We start from the raw sequence: 14,465 nt of genomic DNA, 5'->3' as shown, positions 1-14,465 counted from the left end.
CCAGCAGCAGTATACCTTTAAACACTCTGCACTGGGGACAATGAACAGGGGAGAGATGCCCTCTTTGCTAGCTTCCCCAAGGTGTCTGAGTAACTAATGATGGTGAAGTAGGAAAGCATTAAGCTTTGTAGGCCTTTGTTCTCAACCAGCAGGGCCTCCATATGTTCCTAACAAAGAAATGCTATCCAATATTGTGCAATTACCTGATTACCTCTACTTATTTCTCTCTGTTCTCTCTGAGTATGCTATTAACCCGTTCAAGAAAATTACTTCATCGTATTTGTTAGTGTGCGGCTGGAGTTTCATAAGCCGGCTGGTCTTTCAGCATAGTTGCTACAAAATTGTTTCTTGAGGTTGCTTAAGCAATCCAATGAATTCATAGCACACCCACATGGCAGGTTTCTACATGCCTTGCTTATATTATTCCTACACAGTAAACTGCCTTCTACATAGTCAGAACGCTGATTCGCAATGCATCTGGTTATGTGCTGTATTCACTGCAATCTACAGATCAGCCACTAAGAGACCATCAAACCAACACAATTTAGAGGCCAGCGAACGGCTATTAGGAATTAACAGCACAGCAGAGGACTAGGTGTGTTGTTGCCGCACATTCACAGTCATACTTTGCACAAGAACCTAGGTGTGAACCAGGAGCGTGTCACCAATGCCTCGCGCATGTCCTATCTTTAACTCAAAGGAGCTGGGGAAGGATTGCAACAGCGGTGGAGAAAGGGATTATATTGCTTATCAGAAAGTAGAACAGTTGCTGGTCATCCAAGAGCATGGGTAGGCAAACTAAGGCCCTGGGGGTCGGATCCGGCCCAATCACCTTCTAAATCCAGCCCACGGACAGTCCAGGAATCAGCGTGTTTTTACATGAGTAGAATGTGTGCTTTTATTTAAAATGCATCTCTGGGTTATTTGTGGGGCATAGGAATACATTCATATTTTCCCCCCAAAATATAATCCGGCCCCCCACAATGTCTGAGGGACAGTGGACCGGCCCCCTGCTGGAAAAGTTTGCTGACTCCTGTCCTAGAGCAAATGTTTTGAATATTTTTTTAATGTAACTGGAATTTTGAATAATTTCTTTTATGTAACTGACAGATAGAAAATCAAGGTTCCCTTCCCTCCTCTCCCCTCTTTTCTTTCAATCTTTTCTTCTCTTTCTTCTTCTACAGCCAGTTATGGGGTGACTCTGCCTCTCGTTGTCTCCGACTACACCTACTGTTCATCTCCCCACCTCCTCCAGCTCTACAGGTCTCAACTGTTTCCAGCCTCTGCTGTGTTAGCTGCCAAACATCCGATTTATAAAGGGTGAACAGAAAAGAGAAGTGATTCACAGTGGAACGGCAGCGTTCTGATGCCCAGTTGTTTAGCAACAGCAACAGGAACAACGGGAGGCCTTCTTAATTACGCTGCTCGCTGAAATGAAGAAAGCTTGGGTGGAAAATTTGGAGAGGATTTCTGTGTGGTTGTAACTTCAGCTGATCCTTCATTCTAAGGCAATGCTATCCCTGCAGAAACCATTTTACTTCAGTTGCTGGCTCCTGAGTTTTATGGGGGGGCGGGGACCACATTTATTTATTTGTTTATTACACACACACACACACACACACACACACACACACACTTGTTGTTGTACCCCACTGAGCCACTCTGGGTGGCTTACAGCATATATAATAACATAGTGAAACACCAAACACTCAAAACTTCCTGGTACAAGGCTGCCTTCAGATGTCTTCTAAAAGTTATGTAGTTCTTTATCTCCTTGACATCTAAAGGGAGGGTGTTCCACGGGGTGATGCCACTACCGAGAAGCCCCTCTGCCTGGTTTCATGTAACTTCACTTCTCATAGTAATAGTAATAAGAAGAATAAGAATAAGAATATATTATTTATACCCTGCCCATCTGGCTGGGTTTCCCCAGCCACTTTGGGCAGCTTCCAGCAGAATATTAAAATACAATGATTCATCAAATGTTTAAAGCTTCCCTAAACAGGGCTGCCTTCCGATGTCTTCTAACAGTCAGATAGTTGCTTATTGCCTTGACATCTGGTGGGAGGGTGTTCCACAGGGCAGGTGCCACTACCGAGAAGGCCCTCTGCCTGGTTCCCTGTAACCTCACCTCTCACAGTGAGGGAACTGCCAGAAGGCCCTCGGAGCTGGACCTCAGTGTCTGGGCAGAACGATGGGGGTGGAGATGCTCCTTCAGGTATACTGGGCTGAAGGTGTTTAGGGCTTTCAAGGTTAGCACCAACACTTCGAATTGTGCCTGAAAACTGGGAGTGAAGGAACCAGCACTTAATAATAATTTGTTATTATTTGATTATTATTATTATTTGATGATGATGATGATGAGTTTATTATTATATATTTGTTTATTACATGTTTAGCCTGGAAAAAGGAGACTGAGAGGAGATATGATAGCCATCTTCAAATATCATAAGGATGGTCACATGGAAGAGGGAACACACTTGTTTTCCCCTGCTCTGGAGGGCAGGACTCGAACCAATGGCTCCAAGATACAAGAAAGGAGATTTTGACTCAACATCAGGAAGTACCTTCTGACAGCAAGAACTGTTCAGCAGTGGAACATATTCCCACTGGACTCTCCATCCTTGGAGGTTTTTAAGCAGAGGTTTGATGGCAATCTGTCATGGATGCTTTAGCTGAGATTCCTGCATTGCAGAGAGTTGGACTAGATGATCCTTGGGTCCTTACAATGCTATGATTCTATATTGTCTTTCCCCCTAGTTGGCTTCAAGGCAGCGATCCACAAAGCAGACCCCACAAGAGTCTAAAATCGACTCACCCCTGTTGCAGAATCTATTTCTTTAGACCTGCATGCTGCACATTGTTGACTAGAATGTCTATCCACATTTCAGCGTTGTCAGGAATAAATCAGGGCTGGCATTTGCCCTGTAGTAATGATTCTCACAAACAGCAAACGTGATGGTAAAGCTGTGGCTGGGCCACTCCGCTTCAGATTACAGATGACGGAAGATCCCAACTGCATTCTGAAGTCGTACAGATTACAGATGAATATTATTATATTATTATAAACGGCCTCGGTCCAGTATAGATGAAGGAGCGTCTCCACCCCCATTGTTCTACCCGGACACTGAGGTCCAGCTCCGAGGGCCTTCTGGCGGTTCCCTCACTGCAAGAAGCCAAGTTACAGGGAACCAGGCAGAGGGTCTTCTCGGTAGTGGCACCCGCCCTGTGGAGTGCCCTCCCACCAGATGTCAAAGAGAACAACTACCTGATTTTTAGATGACATCTGAAGACAGTCCTGTTTAGAGAAGCTTTTAATGTTTGATTCATTACAGTGGTACCTCAGGTTAAGTACTTAATTCGTTCCGGAGGTCCATTCTTAACCTGAAACTGTTCTTAACCTGAAGCACCACTTTAGCTAATGGGGCTTCCCGCTGCTGCCAAGCCGCCAGAGCACAATTTCTGTTCTCATCCTGAAGCAAAGTACTTAACCTGAAGCACTATTTCTGGGTTAGCAGAGTCTGTAACCTGAAGCATATGTAACCCGAGGTACACTGTACTGTATTTTAATATTGTGTTGGAAGCCACCCAGAGTGGCTGGGGAAACCCAGCCAGATGGGCGGGATATAAATTAATTAATTGTTGTTGTTGTTGTTGTTGTTGTTGTTGTTGTTGTTGTCGTTGTTCTCGTTAAGAAACAATTCCCCACACATAGAAAGCTAGGGTGTCAGGGAATACAGGCAAGAAACTTACTTTCCCCTGATGTGCTAACTTTCCAAGTGCAGAGATTTTGTTTCTTGGTTTTGATGTCTTCAGCAGCGGAGGAAGCTGCTTGGACACCTGGGGCAGCACATCCAGGGGCGGGGCGAGCCATCCATAGGGCGGGTGTACTGTGGGGCCGTAGTGATGTATGGAAGTGAGAGCTGGACCATAAAGAAGGCTGATCGCCGAAGAATTGATGCTTTTGAATTATGGTGTTGGAGGAGACTCTTGAGAGTCCCATGGACTGCAAGAAGAACAAACCTATCCATACTGAAGGAAATCAACCCTGAGTGCTCACTGGAAGGACAGATTGTGAAGCTGAGGCTCCAGTACTTTGGCCACCTCATGAGAAGAGAAGACTCCCTGGAGAAGACCCTGATGTTGGGAAAGATGGAGGGCACAAGGAGAAGGGGGCGACAGAGGACGAGATGGTTGGATAGTGTTTTCGAGGTTACCAGCATGAGTTTGACCAAACTGCGGAAGGCAGTGGAGGAACAGAGATGCCTGGCGTTCTCTGGTCCATGGGGTCACAAAGAGTTGGACACGACTAAACGACTAAACAACAACAACTGTGGGGCTGCTGGAGTCTGCCTGCCTCCTCCCACTCAGACGCCCCACAGTTGGTGGAGGGAGGAAGTGGGTGGACCGTTTGGGCAGTGTGGAGCCTGCGGGCACCCAAGCCACAGCGTCACACCCAGGGACCTCAGCAGGCACCTGGGGTATCTCAGAAGACAAGTCCATGTGGAAATGGTTCTCTAAGCTAGAAAAGAACCAAGCTTACATGATGACCTTGTAAGCAGCATTATAAAAAGATCAGCGAGGAAAATGGCCAGTAGATGGCCCCATTGCAACACATTACATAGCCTCCTATTACACTCTTAAGTTCAAGAAAGTGCAACCAGTCATTTCCAAGTGATGCTTTTCATGGAAATGATAATTACATTTCATAGATTTTTTTTTATTTTTGCAATTAAAAATTAGCACTCTTTTCCTTGAGGACGAAATCATATATTTTGAGAAAGGCATTTTAAGTGCAAGAAATAAACACATGTATTAAAAATAATCATATTTAATACCTCTGCACCCAACATCTCAATTTTATTTGGATGAACCTTTGCAAGGCGTTCCATAAACTGCAAATATATTTGACTCATTGAGGGTGAAAGTCGCTCCAGGGTGCTATTAAATGTTTATTCATTTATCAATAAAGATTTAACAAATACAGAAATAGAGTTGTGTCATATTCTTCTCTCAATATATAACAGATATTTTATAGAAATACTCAATAAACTTGAATTATCCCCATCCCCATACTTCTCTTCTACTTTTTGTAAACTTTTATACCCTGAACGGCCTCCATCTGGAATTAAACACATGGTTGACCTAATCCAGTTTATATACCATATGTAAATAATAATAATAATAATAATAATAATAATAATAATAATAATACCTAGCCCATCTGGCTGGGTTTCCCCAGCCACTCTGGATGGCTCCCAACAGAATATTAAAAACACGATAAAACATTAAAAACTTCCCTAAACAGGGTTGCCTTCAGGTGTCTTCTAAAAGTCAGATAGTTGTTTATTTCCTTGACATCGGATGGGAGAGCGTTCCACAGGATAGGCGCCACCACCAAGAAGGCCCTCTTCCTGGATCCCCGTAACCTCACTTCTCACAGAGAGGGAACTGCCAGAAGGCCCTCGGAGCTGGACCTCAGTGTCCAGGCTGAACGATGGGGGTGGAGACGCTCCTTCATTTGGAAACCTTGGAAGTGCCGCAGCAGTGCTAAGTACAGTGATACTTCAGGTTAAGTACTTAATTCGTTCCGGAGGTCCGTACTTAACCTGAAACTGTTCTTAACCTGAAGCACCACTTTAGCTAATGGGGCCTCCTGCTGCTGCCGCGCCGCCGGAGCACGATTTTTGTTCTCATCCTGAAGCAAAGTTCTTAACCTGAAGCACTATTTCTGGGTTAGCGGAGTCTGTAATCTGAAGCGTATGTAACCTGAAGCGTATGTAACCTGAGGTACCACTGTACATGCCAGTGGTGACAGCAAAGCCTACCTTTGTGCAGTAAGTGAGTTCCTACACATTCATGCATTCCCCTCTATTCTCTACCCAGACAAGCAAAAACCATTGGCAGAGTTCAAGGACACATTCCAGCAAGGCAAAAACACCAAAAGAGCATGCAAAGAAGGCTTTCTGGTTTGATGAGGCCCTAAGCTACTGAAGGTAATGGGGCTCTTTATATGTCCAGCTGTCCTTTGTCAACAATAAATTGGCGCTGTTTTGTGTGTGTTGAATATATGCTATAAGGTAATTTATGGACCTAATAGGTATGTAAAGCCATTTGCACATAACAAAATATGTATTTTATCAAAGTAACTGTTGAACTCAAATACAATTAAGAAGAAGTATATTAATAGTGAAATACAATTAAGAAGAGGTATAGTAATAGTGAAATAATTATTAAGCTCTAACTTAAAATGATTTTTTTATTCATAACAAACTTAGTAATGCAAATACATTGGCATTTGGCAATAACAAAAGTTCCTTTAGAAACACAGTTTACAAAGACTCGTAATCTAGTCTCCAGAAACTTGATATAACATGAAATAATAATAGGTGTAAATATATGAGGCAAACTACTAATAATTATAAATAGCAGAATGTAGGCACTCTGTATATAGAAAACCAGTGATATTTTAGGGAGCAGGCTAGCAGCCGGGGCCCATTACTTACATCATAGGAGCCTACACAACACAAAACACTGTTGCTGTATGTAGGTTTTATTTGTTTTTTAACTTATATTTTGGAAATGTACATCCATTTTTTCCCCTTTAAATTTTTTTGGGGGGGCCCCCAAGAGAGTGGGGCCCTAAGCTATAGCTTGTTTAGTTTATATGTAAATCCAGCACTGGCGGAGAATGCTGAGGGCCAAACAGAGAGTCTTAGTTCAGCTTTCAGACCCAAGGCCTGCGGTTCCCCATACCTCTGTTGGGCGATAGACAAGGGAATGCACCTCTGCTGGTACTCCTTGACCTCATTTACCATTGTGCTCTTCTGGAGAGACTCGGGGAGGTGGGACGTGGAGGTTCTGTGTTGCTACGGAGTTCTGCTCTTACCTGCAGGGTCACTACCAGAAAGTTGCACTAGGAGCAGAGGCGCCCACTTGATCAGAAGACCGGGGGACGGATGGACCAATGATGTGCTTGTGACACAGGAACACCTAGAGGAACCAGGGGGTGGAGCTGAATGTGGTAGCAGCATGGTTTCAATGTCTGGAAGCTCCTCTCTAGCTCCACAGCTCCACACTCAGCCTCTTCTGCCCCTTGATCGTTCTCAACATTGCCCCTCTGGTTTTTGCAGTTTCATCGTGTCTTCCCTTTCTGCAATTGAATCTTGAATGCATCATACAAAGGAACTTTGCAATGAAAAGTTGAAAGCCATGCTCACTGCCCAAATGAAAATTCTGAAATGGTGGCCACTGGTGGGTTTACTTGGAAGTAAGTCCCCACTGAGCATAGTAGGACTTAGTAAGAATGCAGAGTGATCTGGCTTTTACTTAAGATGGGCTATTCTGTCCCCTGCATGCCCCTGGACACATAAAATAAAATATGACCCAGTTGACATTCTTTAATATATTGCTCTTAATGTGAAACTAACATCTCAAGCTCTTTGCTTTTTTTTCTTTAAATCATCTGTAACAAGCAAAATGTGCTACACTTTATGATTGAGTCTGAAAGTGCTAATCAATGCCTGTTCCTCCCCTCCCCCTGTCGGAGACCTTGATCGGAAGGAAAATGCTGAAATATGATTTTTTAAAAATCATAAAAATGTACACATAATATTCACATTTTTTTCCTGCATACCACTTAGAGCATCAATTTAATGATTCCCTGTTGCTTGACACTGGACGTTGGTGTGCCAGCTCGCTCTAAGTAGGAGGCCTCTGCATTGATTTCAACGTAGGGGTCTGCTGAAAGATTGATGGTGTGAGATGGCTCGCTATATTTTCATCAAATATTCAAAGAATGTATATAATTCTCCGGCTAAGTTAGTTAAATTCCAGTATATTTGGCTATGAAACTGAAACCAATCTTAAATCCACATGCTAAAATCCCCCCCACCTTTTTACTAAAAGAATGGTATACAGTGTACGCTCGGGTTGCGAACATGGTCCGTGCGGGATGCACGTTCGCAACCAGCAGCGCCCGCAATGTGCAGCGGCGCGTCTGCGCATGCGTGGGTTGCGATTTGGCACTTCTGCACATGCGCAAAGCACGATTTAGCGCTTCTGAGCATGCACAATCGCCAAAACCCGGAAGTAACCCATTCCAGTACTTCCGGGTTTCGGAGGTCCGTAACCCAAAAAACCACAACCTTAAGCGTCTGTAACCCGAGGTATGACTCAGGTTTAGTTGCTGCCTTAACCTTGGTTGACACAGGTCACATCTATGCCATACATTCAAAACAGATGGCTCCCCCCCAAAGAATCCTGGGCAATGTAGTTTATCCCTCACAGAGCTACATTTCCCAGCACCCTTAACAATCCCATGATCCTTTGAGGGAAGCCATGCACCTTAAATCAGGCTTCCACAACCTCGGCCCTCCAGATGTTTTGAGACTACAATTCTGATCATACCTGACCACTGGTCCTGCTAGCTAGGGATCATGGGAGTTGTAGGCCAAAAACATCTGGAGGGCCGAGGTCGAGGAAGCCTGCCTTAAATCATAGAAGAGGCATAGGCAAACTCGGCCCTCCAGATGTTTTGGGACTACAACTCCCATGATCCCTAGCTAACAGGACCAGTGGTCAGGGATGATGGGAACTGTAGTCCCAAAACAGCTGGAGGGCTGAGTTTGCCTATGCCTGTCATGTTGTTGTTTAGTCGTGTCTGACTCTTTGTGACCCCATGGACCAGAGTACGCCAGGCACTCCTGTCTTCTACTGCCTCCCACAGTTTGGTCAAACTCATGCTGGTAGCTTCAAGAACACTGTCCAACCATCTCATCCTCTGCCGTCCCCTTCTCCTTGTGCCCTCCATCTTTCCTAGAATCACAGAATTACAGAGCTGGAAGGGACAGTGAGGATCATCGAGTCCAAAGCCCTGCAGCTGTCCCATACGGGGACTGAACCTGCAACCTTGGCAATTATCAGCACCATGCTCTACCCAGCTGAGCTATCAAGGCTGCCCTGTGTGCTAAATAAGCTCTAAATGTATGGGATGAAGAATTAGACGAGACATCCCCCAGCACTGAAGTCTATGCCCAACCCAAGCAGTCACCCACACAGAGACAACTGCACACATTCAGAGCCTTCAGAGACCACATGCGAGAGACAGGCATGGCCAGGAGCAAAAGCAGGCAGAGCAATGGATGAGACTCTTGCCTTTTTGTGCAATAGGCTACATTTCTTCTATGCAAAGACCAGATATTTTTGTACACACATATCTCTCACCCCATCCAGACAACCAGTAGGCATTTTCACCTTTCAATGACACACTTCAGCCAGGAAAAAGCACTCAAGGAGGGTGCAGAGTGTAGGAATAAATTTAGGAACTAGGAGAGGATATATTAAGGGACATGGGTTGCACTGTGGTCTAAACCACAGAGCCTGGGGCTTGCCAATCAGAAGGTCAGTGGTTTGAATCCCCACTACGGGGTAAGCTCCCGTTGTTCAGTTCCTTCTCCTGCCAACCTAGCAGTTTGAAAGCATGCCTGTGCAAGTAGATAAATAGGTACTGCTCTGGCGGGAAGGTAAACAGCATTTCCATGTGCTGTTCTGGTTTGCCAGAAGCGGCTTAGTCATGCTGGCCATATGACCCGGAAGCTGTACGCTGGCTCCCTCGGCCAATAAAGCAAGATGAGCGCCACAACCCCAGAGTCGTCCACAACTGGACCTAATGGTCAGGGGTCCCTTTACCTTTTAGAGGATATATTATTTAGTTATTATCCTTCCTTGCTCGCATTAGTGAGATCAGCAGAGTACCATTCTTTGCAGCTTTGAACTTGGAAGCTAAGGCAATGTTGCTTCTAAAAACGACGATTCAGGATGCTTTAAGGCAGACTAGGTTTTCCCTGGTATTACCCCCTTTCTTCCTCTTAAATACAACATTCACATAGACATTGTTTAGTGAAGAAGTAAAAGTAGTATTTACTTACATTAACCAGGTCTTGAAGCAGCAATTACAGTAGCAAAATGAAAGCAGGCTTATAACTACTGTCTAGGTTACAAAAGCTCAGAACAGTTTCTGAGCTGCAGAGCTCAGACATGCACATGTGGTCAGGCATGATGAAGAAAAAGAGAGGTGCCCAGGCAGGAAGGAAGTATGGCGTGTTACAGCTTCCTGCCAAAGGAAGTGATCTCACAGAGTTCCTTCTAGCAAATTTTACAGGAAAGTTCTGTGAGCATCAGCCCCTTCATGGGCCTATCTGGCAAAACACAGATTGTCAGTTTGACTGCAATAATGTCTCGCATGGAGCTGGTCCAGCGGTAGGTGTGGCTTTGGAAGGGGGCAAGGCTTAGGCAGAGTCACAAGTGCCAGAGTGGGCCACATTTGGTTCCTCACACACACTCACACAATGTACATAATGAGGTCAGCTCAAAAGGTTAAAGGAACAGGGGAAATAATAATATTATTAGCAGCAGCAACAACAACAACAACAACAATTTATTATTTATACCGCACCCATCTGGCTGGGTTTACCCAGCGACTCTGGGCGGCTTCCAACAAAGTATTAAAATACAGTAGTCTGTTAAACATTAAAAGCTTCCCTAAACAGGGCTGCCTTCAGATGTCTTCTAGAAGTCTGGTAGTTGTTCTTCTCTTTGACATCTGGTGGGAGGGTGTTCCACAGGGTGGGTGCCAATACCGAGAAGGCCCTCTGCCTGTTCCCTGTAACTTGGCTTCTCGCAGAGAGGGAACTGCCAGAAGGCCCTTGGCGCTAGACTTCAGTGTCCGGGCAGAACGATGGAGGTGAAGACACTCCTTCAGGTATACTGGACCGAGGCCGTTTAGGGCTTTAAAGGTCAGCACCAACACTTTGAATTGTGCTTGGAAACGTACTGGGAGCCAATGTAGGTCTTTCAAGACCGGTGTTATGTGGTCTTGGCGGGCGCTCCCAGTCTAGCTACTGCATCTGAATTAATTGCAGTTTCCAGGTCACCTTCAAAGGTAGCCCCACATACAGCGCATTGCAGTAGTCCAAGTGAGAGATAACTAGAGCAGTGTTTCCCAACCTTGTGCCTCCAGCTGTTTTTGAACTACAACTCCCATCATCCCTGACTAGCAAGACCAGTGGCAAGGGATGATGGGAATTGTAGTCCAAAAACAGCTGGAGGCACAAGGTTGGGAAACACTGAACTAGAGCATGCACCACTCTGGCGAGACAGTCTGCGGGCAGGTAGGATCTCAGCCTACAGTCTAGGAACCTTGAGGTCCCCAACTCTACTTGTCTTAACCATGCAAACTCCTCTCCTGCAAGTTGTGTTGCATGCAAGCTTCCAACAGTGGCTTCCTGTGACCCCCGTTTTCATCTTTTGCTGTTCTTAAACCATGCAAAATGTTTGCGGTTCCTCCTCCCTTCCTTTTCTTCTATTTTCTTTTTCTTATTTTTAGAAAGAGCATCAGCAGAGAAGAACTTGGTGTCCCTGGATCTTTGAAAGCTTTCGAAAGCCAGCCTGTGGCCTTAGACAGATCGTTAGAACTGGCAGGCATCCTCCCATTGCGATAATTACAAAATAAAATAAAATCCGATTTTCCTACCACATGGCATGCCATAATGGGCCCCTTCGAAGTGTGAATTATGGATGAGAGTGAACATTTTAAAACCTTTCTCGGATTTTTATGTCCCATCTTCCTTCTTGGTAATCAGATCTTGATTAAGTGTTGGAATTAGCACCCGGGAGAATATTTCGGGTTTCCGGTCTTGGCTCCTCTTGTAGGATTCTCTTCTCTGTGTAGGTCAGACAGTCAAAATGATTCACAGGCAATAGAGTTCTGCTGTTCCAAGAGTGGAGGGGAAGAAGATGTCTAAATGCCCATTGATCAAATGTAAGTGACTTCTTGCTGCCTTTGGTGATACCAAAAAAAAAAGAAAGAAAAAGCTACTGAGTATATTATTTGCTAGCAACCCAGTTCTCTGTGCTGGGATTAGGGTGATACAAAGTGGGGGTGGGGATCCCTATTCCTTGCACAGATATAGACCCTGGATCCATTCATCAGCATACGATATGATAATCTTTATTGTCACTGTCCCATACAGAACAACGAAATTGAAAAAATCGACATCAGACACGCAAAAACCAACAAGCCTGCTATCCCAGCCTGGTTAGCCCCTAAAAACTATGATACCCCATAATTAAATACAATATACCCACATAGAGACTACCTTAAAGGTAAAGGTAAAGGGACCCCTGACCATTAGGTCCAGTCGTGGCTGACTCTGGGGTTGCGGCGCTCATCTCACTTTATTGGCCGAGGGAGCCGGCGTACAGCTTCCGCGTCATGTGGCCAGCATGACTAAGCCGCTTCTGGCGAACCAGAGCAGCACATGGAAACGCTGTTTTCCTTCCCACCGGGGAAGGAAACTTGCACTTCTACTTGCTTTCAAACTGCTAGGTTGGCAGGAGCAGGGACCAAGCAACGGGAGCTCACCCCGTCACGGGGATCCGAACCGCCGACCTTCTGATCGGCAAGTCCTAGGCTCTGTGGTTTAACCCACAGCGCCACCCGGTTCCCAACCATGTTCTACCTCTTACCTTTTTGCATTGCTAAAAAGTGCATTTAATATTGGGTGGGTGAGCGCTAAGTGTGTGCCTTGGATTCAGATTAATCCAGAGGTGACGTGGGCCTCTGAGAGGGATTTGAGGTTTATCAGAGGTGAACTGTGATTAACTGCTTATTTTTTTTCTTTGTTAAATCAGCAGTTGGAAGGAATGAAGCAGAAGCAGCAGTGGGGTTGTGGAGCAGGAGCAAGCAGGAATGAAGTGCCATCACTTTTTTCAGAGCACGATGATGATGTCATCCCCTGCTATTTGCCAGTCTTTTGCATGCCAAATAAACAAGCTTTTCTTGGGGTGAAACTGGCTCAAAACAGTGAGGAAGACTTTGAGTCCAGCAGGATTTTTAAACAGGTTGAATGTTAAGCAAACCAGGGGGGGGGGGGAGAGAGAAATGGCTGGGAATGGAAACCATATTGTCTGCACCGGTCAAAAAGTCATTTGTGTCCTATAGTTGTAGAAAGGGTTGTCATGAAAACCACCTGCAGGTTATCCCATTTCTCACTGGAAATCATAGTACGTGTTTATCCACCCTGGATAAATTCTGGACCAGGCAACTGTGACTTTCAATGGCCAGATTCTCACTCAGTATGTCAGTTCATTGGTAGGAGGCTGCCTAAATATATTTCTAACCCTCTATTACGTTGACTTATTTATCAGTTTTTTTCCTTTAAAGCATTTCCCTCCACGCGTTCACTGAAAAAGGCTCCCAGAGCAGCTTACAACTTACAATCAATAGCTTACAATCAAAAGCTTACAATCAATAGAAAGCCAGTCTTTGCACTCAAGCTCTCAATCTGACATACATGTCATAAAAGGAAAATGAATCTGGAGGGAGGATGAATATGAATTTAACTGTGTGCAAGATTGCAACCAAGGATTGCAACCAATGATCCAGCTATGTCTCATTGCTTTCTATGGAAGGGTTATACACCTTTCTAAATTGATTGGATTGTGCCCATTGCTCACAATCTTAATTCCAGCCTTATTCTGAAATTAAGAAATTAAACACTCCTGGCAGCTTTAAAACCTTTTGGATAACTTATTGGAATACAGTGTGACGAGTTCCTCTGACACTCCACCAGCTAACGTTTTCCAAGCCTCTTTGTTGACTAACTGCCAGCCCAGCTAAACGGAGCTATTTAAGAGCTAAAGTGCTGCTTAAAAATTTAATCCAGGCGATTATTTTATTTAAAGGCGGCTGTTTGCTGGCTCTAAATACATCTTTTTCTCCAGTTACAGATAGGTAGCCGTGTTGGTCTGCCATAGTCAAAACAAAAAAAATTCCTTCCAGTAGCACCTTAAAGACCAACTAAGTCAGTTCTTGGTATGAGCTTTCGTGTGCATGCACACTTCTTCTTTTTCTCCATTTCACCACAAGGGGGCGTCCGCAGCTCAAATATCTCTTGGTTGCGATACATCCTCTTCCTAACGCGGCGGCTACTGATATTTCTGCAGGCAAAAAAACCCAACACCTCCTTTTCTGCCCAAACAGCTAAACGTTTTGCACACCCACATATCGTCCTTTTAAAAAACGGTATCAACAAAACAACCACAAGAACCGAGTGCCAACGCCTGGATATACATTTGGATATATATTTGGATATACCGGTACATTTTTCTCCTGGGCGAGGGTGGGGAACCAGCCATGCTGGAAAGGAAAGGGTGCTTAGACCAGCATTCCCCAACCAGGTGCCCTCCAGGAGTTTAGAACTACACTTCCGTTGATTGTGACTGAAACTTGGCTGCGCCCCCATTCACTTCCGTGACACTGATGCAGCCCAGCTTGTTCCATGGCTTTCAATGGGACGCGCTGTCCGATCCTGTACAGGCAAGGTTTGCTCCAAAATGGCACTTTCAAATAAGGCTTACTTCCAAAGGAAGCATAGGATCCGGTTGTGGTTGTTTGTTCGTTC

The sequence above is a fragment of the Podarcis melisellensis genome, assembly GCF_964234715.1.
Source record: "Podarcis melisellensis genome assembly, chromosome: 9".
In the NCBI taxonomy this organism is placed as follows: domain Eukaryota; kingdom Metazoa; phylum Chordata; class Lepidosauria; order Squamata; family Lacertidae; genus Podarcis; species Podarcis melisellensis.
Note: the sequence above shows the minus strand (reverse complement) of the source record.